An 18,642-nucleotide genomic window follows, 5' to 3' on the forward strand; every position below is an offset into this window, starting at 1 on the left:
CACCTTGGCAACTTTGACTACCTCTGCATAAGTCTTTGGCTCTTCACATCCACCTTATCTCGAACTCGAGGACACAGGCAAGCTAGGATTTCTTCATCTTGAAACCATCCACATTGATCACTCCGGTTACAGCCACTAAATCCTTCCAGCTTGCTTCAAACTTTTCAACAAAAGCATCAAAATTTTCACTTACTTCTTGTCGCAACTCTTTAATCTTTGCATCCGCTTCAGCAGCCGACACCACTTTTCGAAACCTGTATAGAAACGCTCTCGAAAACCAATCCAATCTTGCTTATCCGTAGCTGCCAAACCATCAAACCAGGCTTTTGCATTACCTCGCAGCACCAACGGAACTGTCTCTGGCTTTTCTTCATCACTCCACATGTGCAATGAGAGCATAAATAACTCAAAAATCTGTTACCATTCATCCCCATCTTCATCACCATTGAAAATTGGACCAACACTCTGTCACATTTTTGCTTATAAACACATCACCAAGGAGCAATCACTGTGCTCCTCCATGGGGGCACCAAAAGATGGAGAGGGGGAATGGGGAATACACCCGACACACACGCAATGGCCCCTATATAGCTCAGGGTATTCACAGCACCCCTATCCTCTCGAAAACACCTTCAAAAAAAGAAACTCACCCTAGCAAGGCCTCGCCTGCACTTCACCCAAAGCGCACACGCTTTGCGCAATCCTCAGACAGTGATCACACCGATCTTGCTCGCTTCCAGCTCTTCCAAAACTGAACACCTCTCTCTCTCTTTCTCTCTCACACACACGGGGGCCTGGGGGACGGACTCGCTCACACACACCGGCACCACACACCTTGGAGACGAGCAAAGAAGAAAGGGGCGAAAGGGGGAGAGACGACGCCAAAAAACCGGCAATGATAGCTTTTTTCTTCAAAGGAAAACACTATGTACAAAATCCATATGGCCTGCTTTAGGTCACGCCATGGCCACGTACAGAGGGGCACACACTTTCCTCACCACTTGACTCCGTCGACACATACCTCGACGAGAACATCCACCACTGGCTTCCCTTTGGAAACATCTCCTCCTCTTGGTAGCCTTCGCTGAGTGCTTCTCTTGCAAGGCTTTCGCTCTTTCGAACCACATCACGGACTACACTTTGCGTGTCAACCTCGATTGTTGAACGCACGAAGCCCTTTCTTTTTCCTTCTCAATTCTCTTTTCTTTCCCTCCCCAAGAAAAAAAACTCCATCTCGAAGCCCTGCTCCTTTTTCCTCTTTTCTTTTCTCCCTTTTTTCAAACTTGCTAAATCAATTCCCACCAGTGGCGCTCTGTGCTATTGTGCCTTGGACTCTCCCACTACCTTTTTTTTTTCCCCCCTTTAGCCTTTGAGTTTCCCTTTTGCTTTTCCAATTCCCCAGCCATCCTGCCACCTTCCAGCCACCTCTTTCTTTATTGAAGCTTGCTCCACTAAAGTGTTAAGCCAACCTTTGCCTTTTGAATTTACCCCCAAATAGTTTTTTTGTATTCGTTTCCCGCATGGTCGCGGCGCCGCTCCACTTACTTGGGTTTGCCAAACAATTATTTGTCAAAACACCTCGGAAAACTCGTGCTACCTGCTCCAAATCCTAGGCTTTGTCCTGTTTTGACCATTTGATGCCTTGAAAAATACATTCAAAGAAGCCACCTAATGATCCCTTCCCACCACCATTTTGCATGTCAGCTTGAACTAGGTCCATCTCGATGCCCATGGCTCCGATCAGCGAGTCACCAATTTTGGCTAACTCCCCACATCGCATGCTATTTTCCAGAATCTTCATGAGCTCTAAAAAATTTGCTTGTCAGTGTGTCTACCACCACGGGCCGGTGAGCACATACCCGCCCCCCCTGCAAATATTCCACAGGCCAAAACATGGCAAACCAAAAAGACCGGCATGCTCTATCTACAACTTGAGCTTTACACACGTACCCAATGATCCCAATTTTGGTCACATGTCTGTACCTGCCCTGTCCGTCGGGACCTGCGAAGCCTTCTAACTTCGGACTGGCATATCTTTCACACCGAAGCCCCGTTTGACGAGCCATCTGGACGAGCTTCTAGAGCATCTCGAATACCACCTTACGGGGCACATTTATTGCATCTCAAACACCTTGACCTGCCATCATCATTATCTCACTTTGGAGGCCCCTTTGGCTTAAAAACCACTTTAAGCATACATTTCCGCTACCACTCTCCTACTAAGGTCTCCCACACTAGCTTTAGCCCTCTACCATACACTTGTCAACATACATAGCACTGCGTTGTACACTTCCCAGCACGGACCAACTTTGGTTGCACAACGTCTACATAGATGGCGGCGCGCAAATATGCATCATGAGTGAAACAATGATGCACCATCTAGGGCTAGAGGTAAGTAGGTGGGCACCCTGCCGAGCCAAAATGGCAAATAATGTGAAAGTGAAATGTGTAGGGATTGTGAACGCGGTCAAAGTAAAGAATTCAATACAGAAGTGGAGGTAGACATCTTTGTCATGCCACACAAGGGGAGGGCTACCCCATCATTCTTGGGAGACCTTGGCTTATGGCTATGGAAGCTAAGCAAGACTGGAGAACCGGATGATTCAGATAAAGGACGCTAAAGGGAAGTCCATATTCTACGACATGAGGACTGGGAAACAACGCAACATGATTTTGGAGGCTTCAAAAGATGAGTCACTAGCGACTATTCGTCTACCTTAGGAGAAGAGACAACAACACCTGAAGAAAGTGATAGTAGCATCGAAGTGATGGGGGTCATCCTCAAAGACCCAAAGAGTTTGACACACCTGAAACACCCTGACAAACAAGAGGACACGTCAAGTACGCAATCCTTAGAGGATGCAGGTAAGCTACAACGGATGCTCTCAAAAGAGTTAACCGATGAGGAGAGGAAGAGTATGTCTCCATGCCATGTAACTTCACTACTTTGTTCATTGATGGCTATGATAAGATCATGGGAATCACAGTAGTGTAACACCACATAAAGCTCAAGGAAGGCAGTAAAACCCGTAGTGCAAAAGCTCAGAAGTCTTGGAGTAATCCAACAAGAGGCACTACTCAAAGAAGTACCCTGTCGAAGACTCAGAATGGGTCTCTCCAGTAGTAGTCACACCAAAGAAGAATGGCAAGTGGAGAGTCTGTGTGGACTATAAACCTCTCAATGCAGCCACAAAGAGGGATCACTTTCCCTCCCATTCCAAGATGAAATTGTCAATGAAGTGGTGGGTCACGAGTGCTACACAGTATTGCGGAAGAAGACCAGAAGAAGACAACCTTCATCACACCTTGGGGATGACTTGCTTATAGAGTGATGCTTTTGGCTCACCAACGCTCCGGCCACATTCCAACAATATGTGACCTTTGTTTTCCAACCTTACTTTGGAACGTCAATACGGGTTTTCATACATGATTTTTGCATCTATAGTTCACGAGCCCTCCATTTAAGCAAGGTCAATGATGGCTTAACTAGGCTGCAAACCTTGGGTGGCCAACTCAACGTGGATAAGTGTCACATTGGTGAGATCAAGGTCACTCTCCTTGGCTATGTAATTTCAGCGAAGGAATTGAGGCTGACCCTAGCAAGATACAAGCTTTGATATCTCTGTCATCACCACCAAGCTAAGCAACTAGTTTCTTTCCTTCAGAAGGTAAGATACTTAAGCAGGTTCATTCGCTTGCTATCTCAAGTGGTTCTTCCTTACAACAAGTCACCCGAGCGACGTCTTCTCATGCAGTGAGAAAATGAGCAGCAATTTACTGAGGTGAAGCAAATCCTAGCACGCTTCCCACCATTTCACCCCCAAATGGGACGAGACATTCTATGTGAACCCTAGTGTAGGAGTGAAACACTTGGAGCTGTGCTAATGCAAAAGGACCCTAAAAAATTATTTCATGCGTCCTATCTACTTCTCTAGTCGTGTCATGACCCATCAAAAAAGGGATTCACAGCAGTAGAACACATGGTTCTCGCACTAATGTTTGCTACACAAAGTTCCGCTCCTATCTTCTGCCTAGACCTTTGTAATCTGACCGTGGAAGAGGTTTTCCCATATGTAATGCGACAATGGATGTCTCATGTAGAATCTCTAAGTGGCTAATTAGATTTCAAGAGTTTGACTACACCATGCAAGTGGAAAACTCCACCACGGCTAGTCTAGTGGGAATTTTACTCATCGCCAGTATGAGAGAAGCTGAAGATCAACCGGAAGCAAGTGAAGAGACACCAAGGGAAGAAAGTCCTAAGCTAGAGGGACCTCACTCTCTTTTTTTTGAGGCATACAAAAGAACAGTGGACCAGTCTGCAGCTGGCATAGTCATTTTCAATGAGCAACACGAAAGGGTATTTTCCATCGGGCAATTATTACACTCCCATTCCAACAACGAAGCATAATATGCAGCTTAATTCTTGGGTTTGGACAGTGTATTTCACAAGGAATTCAGCGCCTAAATGTGTTTGGCGATGCTTTGCTTTTGATAAGGCAGATAAACGGCACTTGGATTGTAAAAAATCAGGTCTTACTTAGTCAGCTACGCAAGTTAAGGATCTTTTAAAGAAGTTTGAAGAAGTGAAATTATTTCATGTCCTAGAGCAGAAAATCGGGAGGCAGATGCTCTAGGCAAAGAAAGAATACAAGACGTTCCGTAGGAGAATCAAACTAAAACTACCCCTTTTCAAGGTAGTGATGCTATGCCTGATATCATCAGCTTTCTAGATACAGGAGAATGTCTAAAAGGGTACACTAAAGGCCAGAAACAGTGGCTGGTAAGGAAGGCTACAAGATATCGTCTTGTAAACGATCACTTGTATTGCAAGGGCAAGGATAGGTTCTCAGGCGAGTGCCCACCTCCAGTGAGACCACAGAGGTAATTTCAAGTTGCCATGATGGCATCTGCGGCGGTCATTGTGCCCTAGATATCACCAGTAGGAAAGATTCTACAAGCAGGATATCTTGGCCTAGCTTGACAGGGATGTACAACCATTGTGTAAAACATGCAAGGTTGTCAAGTAGCCAGTGATCGCACACTAACCTATGAGCCACAAACTCCAAATTTCTGTATGGTCCATTTGAGAAATGGGGAATAGATGCAATTGGTCCTTTTTACGAGGTCCCAATTAGGAAAATTGTACATCATAGTGGGAGTAGATTACAGACCCGATGGAAGAAGCAACAGCCACCACTGCATTACAGCCAAGAGGTAGCAAAATTCATTTTGAGCACATTGTTGCCGTTTTGGCACTCCTCTAGAGATAATATCAGATAGGGGACCAGGTTTCAGAGGTGATCTGGTGGGGGACTGATGAAAAGGTTAGGCATCACACGCCGACATTCCACCCCATACTATCCACAGTGCAATGGTCTGGTAAAGAAGGTAAACGAAATGATCTGCAAAAAATCATCACAAAGCAGGTGAACAATCACACAGGTGACTGGGATAAAACTCTCATGGCCGCTCGATGGACCTACCGAACAACATTCCGAACATCATCAGGTTTCACCCCTTTCCATCTAGTTTACGGAAAGGAGGCACTTCTACCATTGAGGTACAGGTAGCAACTTATGAGTCTTGGCTAGCTAGATACAGTGCCCAATTGTAAATCTCCGAAACCGCATCCTAGATCTAGAGAGGCTCGAGCTAGAGAGGGAAGAAGCAATCAATCACTACACAACGCAGGCAGACGACGCTGGCTCACCTTCAATCAAGGGCTTAAGGAAAATGGCTTGGAAAAGGCATGATGGTGCTGAGATATGACAACAGATTTGACACCAGAAAAGACAAGAAATTTCACCAGATGGGAAGGACCATTCATTGTCAAAAGGCGCTATGACAACAGCAACTATAAACTGATGGAAGAGATGGGAGAATTCACAAGAACAGAGTCAATGGATGGAGGCTGAAAATGTATTTTCTTAGGTTTGATCCAGAGTTCATGCTAGACGTTCAGAAGAGGGAGAACCTCTAACTCCACAACTAAAGATGCAGAAGAAGGGCTAGAAGCATGAATGCCTCTAGCCAGATGGGAGGGCTAATGATGGTCGGTTTTTGAAACCATGACCGTGAGAATCACCCCTAAGGAAGGGAAGCCATATTACAAGGAGAAATGGGAAAAAAGCTAAAAAAAGAACCTCTTTACCATTCACTCCCCCCCCCCCCCCTCTAAGCTTAAATAGCGGGGCGCCGCCAGTATGGCCACACCCCTCCATTATCGCCAGAAGACAACGAACCCCTCTCTCCTACTGCTCGGCTCCGCCAAATATTCCTCTCTCTCCTACTCCCCACTGCATCACCCGGCCGATGGGCGTGTAAGACGGTGATAGCCTGTCACACTCTTTGGCGGGCCTCCACAAATACTGTATATTCTCCATCTCTCCCTTTGAAATATTTCTCCCTCTCTCTCTCTTACTCGTCCACACTCTAGCCCCGGCGGGCGCCTTATTATGCCCCCCCATCTCACCTCGTCCACACCCCTTCGGCCTTATACCCTCCCCTATTTCTTCCAAACCTGGCGGACCACCAGCCTAACACCCACCCCTATCCTCACTCCCACTAGCTCTCTTCTCTATTCGTAGTGCGGTCCCACAAGCCATGGAGGGAATCCATCTCTATCTATCTCTCTCTCTCAATTCCCTTAACCATCACCACCCCCTATCCTCTCTCACCTCCCTCGCCATCTCACACACTCTCTCACTCCTTATCAGGGTGGAAACCCGCCGTTAGGACCCATTTCTCTCTCTCTCTCTCTCTCTCTCTCTCTCTCTCTCTCTCTCTCTCTCTCTCTCTCTTCTCTCTCTCTCTCTCTCTCTCTCTCTCTCTCTCTCTCTCTAATAGAACCCCCCCCCTTTTTTTTTTGACTAAGCTCTCTACCCCGTTTTTGCGCCCTCTATGGAAATGCGTGCGCCCATGCTCTCTCTCTATCCCCTCAGCCTGTACAGGTGCCGCTTGAAGCATCCACACCCACCCCTATCCTCTCACACCCCCCCCCCCCTTACCTCAACACCACCCCCTCTCACTCGCGCCACGTCCATGCTCTCTCCTCTATCCCTTCAGCCCGGCACCGCACCCGAATACCCCCACACACACAACACACACACACACACACACACACATACCCCACCCTCGCCACCTCGCACTCTCTCTCTCTCTCTCTTCACTCCATCTCCCCCTTCCCTGCCTCTGCGTCGCCCATAGAACCACCGAAAAAACAAATATATATATATATATATATATAAATAACCCACCCCCGTTCCCACGTTCCCACACAAGCATGCGCACACACATATACGTATACACGCGCACACACGATTACACATATGAATACACATAGACGCACACCTGTTCATACACACACACACACACACACACACACATAAATACAAAAAACGAGGAATTTTACGACTATGATGCCAACAACAAAGGAGGACGACCCGGATAACGCGACCCCGACAACAAAAAGAACAAAGGCGCTGAAGGCATGCCCCGGTGGACCCCGAAAAGACGTACGTACTACATCAGTGTACCGGCAGCCATTCACCGGCATCACGCGACCACAACACCGTTCTCAATAAACTGTAGGTTATCATCATCATTTTTTCAGTTTTCACCCAAGCCTTGTAAAATTCCCAATTTGTAAATTCCCTCTCTCTAGGTGATGGTCACAAAGGCCCACCTAGAGGTTTTCATTTTAAATAACTCCCAAGACAAAGCAAGGGTCAACCACACTGGGCCCACCGCCTGGCTTTGTCTCCCCAATTAGCTTACCCTAATCAAACCGGGATTACCATAATCCAAGCAACCAACACCTATAAAAGGGCACTGAGAGGTCACTATCGGGAGGGGGGCAGTTCATGAGAGGTCAGCACTTGGTAGAGTTTTAGTGAGAGGGATTAACACTATTGGCATTGCGGGGAGGGGACTTGTGTAATGGTTTGTTTTGGGAATTGCACCATGTGAAGGGAGCTACGTCCACCTCTCGACTCCAATGGTCGATGCACACACACATACACATCCTTGGTAGCGAGTTTCACATCATCGAGTCGTCTCTAGAGAACACACCAAGGAGGTTCACCATCTCTTCTCCCTCTCTCACTATCACCATGGTGTGTCACCTCGCCAGAAGGTAGGTCATTGTAAATACTGCAAGCAATAATTCTCCGTCATGCCCCTGAGGGTTTTCATCATTTGTTAATGCCCTCTCTCTCTCTCTTTGTGTGTGTGTGTGTGTGTGTGTTTGAATTTGCGGTGTTCACATCATTGTTGATTGCGTCCTAGCCATGCCAAGATAGGTGGTGCCCCCTGTTCGCTTTACCGTGACCGGCTCAAGGCATGCATCGGCTCCCGATGTTTAGAGGCCGTCGGGGTTCGGGTATCGCTTTGCTCTCGTCAACATCAAATTTGTATCGTACCAAAAGATATTCACAAGACCGCAGTCTGCACTACCTTCGATCTTTATGAGTTTATTATGATGCCTTTTGGACTCACAAATGCACTAGCCACATTCAATTGAATGATGGACCACATCGTTCGTAGGCATCATGCTTACACAGGAATATTTTTTGATGATATCATAATCTACTCTAAAAGCTTAGAAGAACACAAGTCTCACCTTAAGGCGGTTTTCCAAGAAGTGGGAAACAATAAGCTTTATGTCAATGGCAAAAAGAATGAGTTCTTTTTAGAAGAGATTTTCTATTTAGGCCATATTAGCTCCAAAGAGGTTATCCACATGGATCCAGACAAGTTGAAGATAATAGAAGAATGGCCTCAACAAAAGAATCTTCATGAACTCAGAAGCTTCATTGGAATGTGCTCTTACTAAAGGAGATTCATTGAAAAGTTCTCCATTATAGTAGGACCACTTCATGATTTGACTAAGAAAAGGTCAAATTCCAATGGATAGCTAAAGAAAATAAATCTTTCCTAGCACTTAAAGAAAAGCTTTTGTCTAAGCCCGTGCTAGTTCTTCCCGACCTCACAAAGCCATTTGAGGTTGAATGTGATGCTTGCGGTGATTTCTTAGGCGTCGTTCTTTTGCAAGAAGGACATGCCATAGCATATGAAAGCTACCATTTAAATGAGCAACAAAGAGTGCTAGGAATCTATAAAAAGGAATTACTTGCAGCTCTAGATTCATGGAAACACTATTTTCTTGATAATCCTTTCATCATAAGGATAGACCATCAAAGCATCAAGTACTTCATGACACAAACCAAGCTTTCGGATAACCAAATGAGGTGGGCAAACTTCTTGTCACAATTTCACTTTCATATTGGTCACATCCCTGGTAAGCACAATTCGGTGGCAGATGCTCTCTCACGACAACCACGAGCAAATTTTGTTTCAGTGGCATGGCACAATGATATATCTAGGATGCTATGGATCCATATATTGCTAACGTCATGTCCGCTTTGAGTATGGGGAAGATACAAGATCCATATCAGCTAAAAGATGGATTTCTTAGGGATTTCTTCTCTATGGCTCTAAGATACGTGTTACTAAAGAATTGAGAGAGAAAGTTATGTTAGAATCCCATGCTCCTCCTTATGTGGGACATCGGGGCATACAAGCCACTACAAATGCTATTGAGACATACTTTTACTAGCCATCAATGAAACAAGACATAAAAGCTTATGTTTCGCAATGTTTGATGTGCCAAAAGGTAAAGTATGATAAAGGTAAACAAGCAGGGTTATTGCATCCACTACCCATCCCAAATTCACCTTGGGAAAGTATCTCCATGGATTTCATTTTTGGTTTACCAAAACCAATTTATGGAAATACATGCATATGGATGATAGTTGACAAGTTTAGTAAGCAAGCACATTTCATACCTGTCAAGAAGACAATCAAAACTCATCATATGGCTAACCTCTTTGTTTCTCAAAGTTTCAAGTACCATGGCTTGCCAAAGTCTATAGTCTCAGATAGAGATCCTCGCATGATGAGTCTCTTCTAGAAAGGACTATTTGAGAATATGGACACAAGGTTGAACTTTTCCTCCGCCTATCATCATCAAACAGATGGGTAAAGTGAGATTGTCAACTCCACCATATTAGATCTACTCAAGAGCTTTGTCAATGATGTGTATCAACAAAATCAATGGGAAATGTACTCACCATTAGTAGAGTACGTGTGTAACAATACCGTGCATACCTCTATAGGAAAGTATCCCTTTGAAATAGTTGAAGGTCGGTCAAAAGTTCCTCCTATTTTGAGGATGCACCAAAAGATCTTCGCTGCTCATGAGTATGTGCGTGATCTTCAAACGTCATTTGAGAAGATAAAAGACGCCATAAAAGAAACACAGCTAAGACAAAAGATAGCAGTTGATAAGCATAGGAAGATGATTGGGTTTGCTCAAGTTTTCCAAAGCCCGTGTAAGGAAAACAATGGGAAAGGATTAGCAAGGCATGCGCTCAGGTCATCAAAAGTATTACGCAAAATTAGCACGTCACTATTATGGTCCTTTTCAAATTTAGGAACGTATAAATGAGACGGCTTATAGGCTAAGGTTGTCAGCTTCTTGGCGCACCCACAATGCCTTTCATGTAAGCCTTCTAAAGTCTTTCAAGGGAACACCTCCTACGGAGCCCCTTGAAGAAGAACCCCCTGAATTTGAAGAGATGGAAGAAATTTTGCAACCTGAGGCTATTCTAAGACACGAAGATAAGTTTCTATGGAACGGTAAGGTCCTTTGTAAGTATTTAGTTAAGTTTAAGAATTATTCTTTTGATGATTCTAGGTGGATGATGGAGCCCCATCTCCAAAGATTCCATGCTTTAGGTCAATACATATAACGATGAACATGGGATGCCTACTTCCCAAGCCCACAATGTATAAACCATGGTAATAAAGATTGGTTTTTATTCATGTTGTCTTTTATGTTTTATGATCAAATGTGCATGCAAGTGTTTGTACACACATTTTGAACCTTGTACCAAATGTACCACATGTATATACATATATATATACTCCACTTGCTCTAGCTCACATTTGTATGAGTCTCTCTCTCTCTCTCTCTCTCTCACTCTCTCTCTCTCTCACACACACACACACACACACACACACACAAGTAGGCTTTAGGTCATCTCTTGTGTGCTTAGCTACTCTTTTGTCAAACTCTTATGGACAAATGAGTAGATCATATATATATATATATATATATACATACATACATACATTTAGACACATACACACACACATGCACACACATACAAAGAGAGAGAGAGAGAGAGAGAGAGAGAGAGAGAGAGAGAGAGAGAGATTTAATGGCATCCATATGCTACAAGTGGGCTTGGTAAGTAGTATTGGCTCCCTATTTTGTCTCATCTGCACTCATCACACATGACCACCCTATCTTTCTCTTAGAACTAAGAAGTGTGTCATGTTGATAAATGCAAGGCTAGATTTGCTTTGAAGTTTCTTAGACATTAGAAATTATACTGCACACGAGCTGCAAATAGCGAAGCTACGTGTTGTGAACGCTCAATGCAAAGAACCATGAGAGTTATCACCTTTTTCAAGTGGCATCATCGAAGTTAGAAACCTTCAAACGTCTCTCTATTTGAGTTGTCAATCTAAATTGGTCAGTTGAGAAAACGACCCTCACCCTTCCTTACCCATCCTTCTCCTATACAAGAGGCATCATCGAACTTAGAAACCTTCACGTACGCACATGTATGCATATTTGTATATGTGTATGTATGTATGATATTCATACAAAGTTAGGTACTGGATGTGGAGTGGTTATAATAGCCACATGTATTGGGTCGAGAAAATGAAGTTATGGCCAAGCCTTAATGGTGAACATAGGCAAAAACTAAGAGAGTTTCAAAATTCTAGTTGGCTCTTAAAATAAAACATCAAAGTAGTAGGGAAATTTATTCCAACACAAAAGGGTTTCATCTTATTTTTGGGTAAATTCAACGAAAATAGTGAAGTGTATGTTTTTGTCAACATATGTATAAATGCATATACATACGCATTTGTATGCATATTTGTATAAATGTATATATGTATGATATTCATACGAACGTTAGGTATTGAATGTGGAGTGGATACAATATTTGTATGCATGTATGATATTCATACGCACATGTATGCATATTTTTATATGTGTATGTATGTATGATGATATATGATCAACAAAGTTAGGTACTGAATGTAGAGTGGGATTACAATAGCCACATGTATTGGGTCGAGAAAATAAGTTATGGCCAACCCCTAATGGTGAAAATATGCAAAAACTAAGAGAGTTTCAAAATACTAGTTGGCTCTTAAAATAAGAGTCTTACTACGCACCGAGCGAGTTTTTCGAGCAAAGACAAACTGAGCAAGTGTTTGTATACAACTAGTAAATTTTATCATCAACATAATATTTATTGTTTGTTATATATTGATGCACTACAACAAAAAGAGTTTTCAATGGATAGAATACCTCCTAAATTCCAAAAGATCAAAGTTTACTTTTAAAAAATGTAACACGATATTTGAAAATATTATCGATCTTCTAGCTCAATCTCTATTTCTTTAACTGTAATCTCCTCTACTTCTACTCTTCTTTGGCTTGGAATTTTCTCGCTTGGGCTTCACATGTTTGAGCTTGAAGTAAGATTGATAGACTAATAAGAGCTCTAGACCTTTACTCAATGCTCAAGTCATTCTATGTTTCTTTTTGTAAGGTAAGTGCTCCCTTGTCTAGTACTTTGGTTCTTGATTGTCATTTATACTTGAGAGCATGTGCATCCTTCCTCCTCTAAGCCACATCAATTTGAGAGAAATTTATTGCACCTCAATAGTTCATTTATACACCAATCGTCCCTTCCATGTCGTCTTGCTCTACCCATACTACAAGGTAATTGTGATCTTCATACAAGGACACCCTTTTTACACGACCTATGTCCGAGAAACACCATTAATATTGAAAGACTTCTTTTGTTACAATAAAATCATATTTTTCTTTAATTGACCAATATATGCCTTTTTTAATCAATTTACAAAAACAACAATCAAAGTTAATAGAGTTCTATGCCTAAAGTTTTTTAGAAATACATTATCATAATTGAAAAAAGTTAGTTGGAAACAAATAAAATATTGAGGATCTTTTTACCATACAATATGACAACTTCAAGCTTCAATTGAATAACTTCTTTCACAAAGATTGAAGATGCTGCTCCTTTCCATTTTGAATCATTGTTTGAAAAAATATGGCAAATGTCAGGAAGGCCATAGCATCCACACACAATGGGCACATCATTGTCGGAATATGCTTTACATCTTTGGTCATGTGGAATATTCATGCCCCCACCAATTATAAGAGGCAAATTCGGCTCCAATCTATGAAGATCAACGCCATGCCATACCCTAAAAGGTGGTACTAGAGCCTTCTTCAAATTTGGAACGATAGTTTCAACAAGAGGGGAGGTCATCGCAGTGACTTTGCATACTAATTTGTTTGTAGCAAATTTAGTCTGTTTTGAGCTTGTGTCTACTCGAGATATGGTGGTATCCATCAGGAAAAAAAACTAAATGAGTTTTGATATATCAATGGTGGCATTGAAGGAAACTGGCTAAATTTGGAGGATTTTAGTGTAAAACTCAATAAAAATCCAAACTTTTTTTGTTAAGATATTCAATGTTCTTTTTTCCATTTGTTCCTACAAAATGTTTTGGTGAACACTTCCTCGTAGGATCCTCTCTCTCTCTCTCTCTCTCTCTCTCTCTCTCTCTATCTATCTGTGTGTGTGTGTGTGTGTGTGTGTGTGTGTGTGTGCATGTGCGCGCGCGCTAGTCAAGAGGATAGAGGATCCTTAGAAAGTCATAAGCAAAACTCCTATTAACTATTTCAGTATTCAGACCTCCAATCACAATTTTAATTGGTCTGGATCTTCTAATCATTCAAATTGTCTTGCTAGAAAGTGGATATTTACAGCATGACTCAATCAATGCTGATGACTAGCTTGTCGTACGGATATGTCACATAAAAAAGAAGCTAAACTATAAACTATCAGATAATGGCTCGACCTAAAACACGAGTCAGCAGGCAGCATGGGCATTTTTTTTCCTCCAACGCAGCAGTTTAAGTCTTCTGGTGAAAACTGGCTTAGACAAAGCAGACAACCCCATCAAACCTTTCTTGACGAGTGGGGACTCAAGTACTTGAGCACTTTTGACACCTTAACATTGTCTCATCCAAATGACTTCTTAAGGGGAAGATCACATAATATTTGCGATTTCTTAGTACTACTATGGAGCTTGTGAGCGTTGATGTAGTTCCATACTCGCTTGAGGGCGTCAGGCCTCGTGGTCTCCGAGGTTTGCAAGATGGGATCCATGTTGTAGGAGACCCTATAGAGGTTCTAAGCGCCACCTCTAGGCTCGAGCTTGGGGTCGGGCTCAAGAGTGGTTTTGAGTTCGGCCTTGGGCACTTTCTTGCTCATCTATTCATCAACTCATGCAAAACGCAGAGCAGTCACACACTAGACCGGGGGCAAGATCCCGATCGATGGCAAGATGAAGGATCGTGATCGATGGCAAGAAGACGGATTGGGATTGGCTGGGGTTGAGCGATCGAAGCTCGCACTTGCACGTACAATACCCCATATTGTAGCAACAAGGTTGCATGATACAGCCGAGCGTTGGACGATCTGTATTGAAAAGCAACTGCATGGACCAGAAGAGAGAGGTAGAGGCGATGGCGAGGCAACTTTACACAGATTGCGAACGAAAGAGGAAAGTGCTTTAACAACACACAGGGAAACCCTCATTTCTCTCTCTCTCTCTCTCTCTCTCAAAGAAGAAGGAAGAATCAATGCAAATTTGACAAAAAAAGTAGTACATGAACGAGCTAGCATGATGGAGAACTTGATTTCAGGATGCATGAATCTAACTACAAATGACCATAAATGAAGAGAAGTGCATGATGAGGCACATCGATGCAGGCGATGGTGATCATACGCAGCTTTCGTTGTTGCCAAAGATGTTGTGGGCGATGTTGATGCTGAGGCCAGGGCAGGTGGTGAGCGAGAGGTTGGGCAAGGTAAGCTTCGCACATAGAGAGTCAGAGCATGGCAGGCCAGCACCAGATTCAGCAAGGGTGTGCATTGTAGCTAGTGCTGGAGGAGGCGGCTGCGCTGCGACACCACTCAGTCCGACCATCGCCACCATCAGCACTAGAAACACTTCGACCATGCGCTTGCCAGAAGCCATCCCTGTAGTCTCTCTCTCTCTCTCTCTCTCTCTCTCTCTCTCAGCCTCGTCCCACCTAGTGCTTCCAGCGCATGAAGAAGACGGCCTGCATACTGCACCCGAAATACTGCCCACGAGGTCATGCGGCACCGATACTCTCAAGCGCCTTGACGGAAGCATCATTGGTTGACTGGTTGCGTGGCAAACCCAACCAGCAGAAGGTGTGCGCATTGCAAGCAGTCATCTTATTTCATGGCCAAAGGTGCGTTGCACTTGCTGCAGCTGGTGAGAGCCTTCTTGCGCTGTAAAAATCCGTCCAGAAGCACTTTCTTGCAGCATCTATAGGGCATTCTACAAGCCCCAACTTGCGCTGTAACTAATAGGCGAGACCGCGTTAGCAAATAGGCGAGACCGCCTTGAGTCCCTCCATGCGCTCAGCGGGATGGGGCTCTTAGTCAAAAAGAAACTCTATGAAAGAGCGCGCGCCGGCGTGCGCTCTTTCAGAGAGTTTCTTTTTTACTAAGATAAAGTGAAGGGCACCAGCTGGGAAAATTTAAAAAAAGCGTTGCGTATGGCAGCAAAGTGCACCTAGCTTTAGAAGTTGTCGTGCATGGAGATCATATCGTGGCAGTATATGGAACAGTGTATCTTTAAAAGGGAGCATGATGCATCCTACTAAGAGCTACACTGCTCACGTAGCAAGAGAGAAAGGAGAGGTCGAGAGCTGCAGCCCATGTAGAAAGAGAGGGAAGGGAGGTCCTCACTCCAGTAAGAGAGGGAGAGGATGAGCCTTGACACACTGATCAATATTGCTGTTGGCGATATATAGACAAGGGATATTTGGATCATCAGGGAGCTTTAGGGTGTGAAGCTGACGCAGGAGAGGGCTGTTGAGGGAGACGCGCAGGGTGGGGAGCTGGCGCGAATCAGTGGGGAGCTAGTAGGAGGCAAGAAATCGTGACGTTATTTCGAAGTAGGAAATGGAAGGATTTACACTTCAAGGAAAAAAGGAAGCGGAGAGGGGGCGCATGGCGGCGAGTCTATCAGCTAGGGGGTGATCGAGGAAGCGAGGAGAAGAAGCCTAGGCAGGTGGCAGCAGCTATTGAGTGCAGGTCTGCCTGTCACTTGTGCATAGCTGATTGAGGGGACGCATGTCGGCTGGCAGCAGCTAAACACGGCGCCAACGAGTGCTATTTGTGTGTCATCGTGACGTTTTCCCCTTTTTTTTAATTAGGACCGCACTGAAGGTCCTCGCGATGTCTTGGCCGAGTAGTTATTGCAAAACGATAGGGAATGTTTGATTGATGACATTCAGAATTCTAAGCCCAAAAGTCAATTTTTGTAGTTGAAAGCAAAAGGGTACTTTCAGCATTTGGTAGAAGAAGCATCTCTTGAGAACGCAAATGCCCACTAGCCAGGAATTTAGGAACTAGTGTACTTTATTTAGATGAGCCAGAGGGCCCCTTAGTATGTACTTTTTTGACTAAGCGAGAGTGTATCAAGGATATTGAAAAATCATTTTTCTTGTGGTATTACCCAAGATTCGTAGCATTGCATATGCGATAGACTACGGAGAACTGCTCTTCTCTCTCTCTCTCTCTCTCTCTCTCTCTCATGCAGCTAGCCACGTCGGTGCACATGTGGATCTTTGTGCTGACTAGAGAATTCATGCAAAGATTTCTAGTCGTCAGTTGCTCTGAAGAGAGTTTATGCACATATTTTTAGTGTGTTGCAATGCAAATTTGCAGCTTCGTGTTGTAACGCTGCGAGATAATTCATATCGAGATTGTTGGTTTGAAGAGAGGGAGGGCAGGGCTGGCGCTGTTCTCATGGGTGTTAACACTGTCGAGGGCATATGGACTTGCACAAGAAGTACTGCCATGTGAGGTTGTTAGTTGGAGATTCTTGGCGTCGTGTTCGCTCATAGGATGATTGATGTAGTCGAGGGCTATTGAGAGAGGTGAGGGGCCGTGAGGGGGGGTCCAAAAGAGGTGCATATCAAAAAAGTGAAAGGGTGTTGGGGAGAAAGGGAATCTTGCCAACTAATAATACACTTTATTTAAATGTGAGCCAATATGTATTGAGAGAGAGAGAGAGAGAGAGGGAGAGAGAGAGGGAGAGAGAGAGAGAAGGGTGATGCAGCAGCTGGGTCTTTCCGGTCTCCTTGTGTTGCGTCTACCCGTCTCCACGAGAAGTTTTGAACTCTTGCCTCGCAGGAGCGCGTGCTCTCCCTCCCCTGCCTCGCTTAGTCCAACAACCACCACGATTCTTCATACTTGATGCTTAATTGGGTTGGGAAAAAACCTACTCAAGCCGCAACACCAAAAATGATGGTGCGACAAGAGATTAGGTCGGGCTGCATCAAAATGCAGAAGCTCTACTTGTGACAGAGTACAAGGTCTTGTGACGCACATAAGCATAGATATGTTGATCCTACATCATGCACGATCTCTGCCTCCTCAACCCCAAGCTTCCCTCGCCCATATATGATCCCTTCCTCTCTCTCTCTCTCTCTCTCTCTCTCTCTCTCTCTCTCTCTCTCTCTCTCTCTCTCTCTCTCCTCCATCGCTCTCAATCTCTCTAAAAAGAAATCCACACCGCGTGGGCTCTTTCAAATACTTTTCTTTATAAAGAGATTGAGAGAGAGCGAGGAGAGAGAAAGAGAGGGCGAGGGGGTGAAAAAAAAAACCTAGGCTTAGTGTAATCCCACCTACAAATTTTGAGATTTAACTCTAAATTTTAAATTTGAAAGTGAGATTGAACCTACAAAATTTATAGAAATTTAGCGTCGTTTGGTGTAGAAACCTTCAAATTTAGTCAGTTTACCACTAAAATTCTCATGGTAGGTAGCTTTGCCAAGTTTTCAGGGAAAGAGATTTTTTGAAGGGTTTTGTTTATACTATAAGGTTGTTGAAAATGACGACGGTTGAACTTGAGGACCTCCTTGCATCATCTATTGTGAGTTTCCTTGCCCAACTCCTTCAAAATCAAATTTGTCAATGATTAGGGACCCTGAGATTTACCTTTCCTAGCCAACAGAGTTGTCTCAATGTGGCACAATGTTGTTTGTTGTAGCACAACCAACCTCCCAGTTACCCCCTTGGAGGGGGTTACCTTATGGGGTGCTAAGTACCGAGTCATGGGCCACATCATTCTGCAAGAGGACAGATGCAATTCTAGACTACCATCCATTTGAATTGCTATGAGGCATTGATGGATGTACAACTCCCACACAATTGATAAAGTACAAACAAAAATGGAGGGCTAAGCCACATTAGGAAAAGCATTTCAAAGGACTACAATGAAAATCATACACCATGGCTCTAAGAAGTGTATTCAGCATACGGCATCACACGTTGGGTGAGTAATCTAGGTCAAGGCATGACGGACAATTGAGCAAACTAGGAACCCCAAGTAGTCTAGGAACTTTGAGCTGTG

The sequence above is a fragment of the Adiantum capillus-veneris genome, chromosome 6 (assembly GCF_014529385.1).
Source record: "Adiantum capillus-veneris isolate H3 chromosome 6, ASM1452938v2, whole genome shotgun sequence".
Lineage (NCBI taxonomy): Eukaryota > Viridiplantae > Streptophyta > Polypodiopsida > Polypodiales > Pteridaceae > Adiantum > Adiantum capillus-veneris.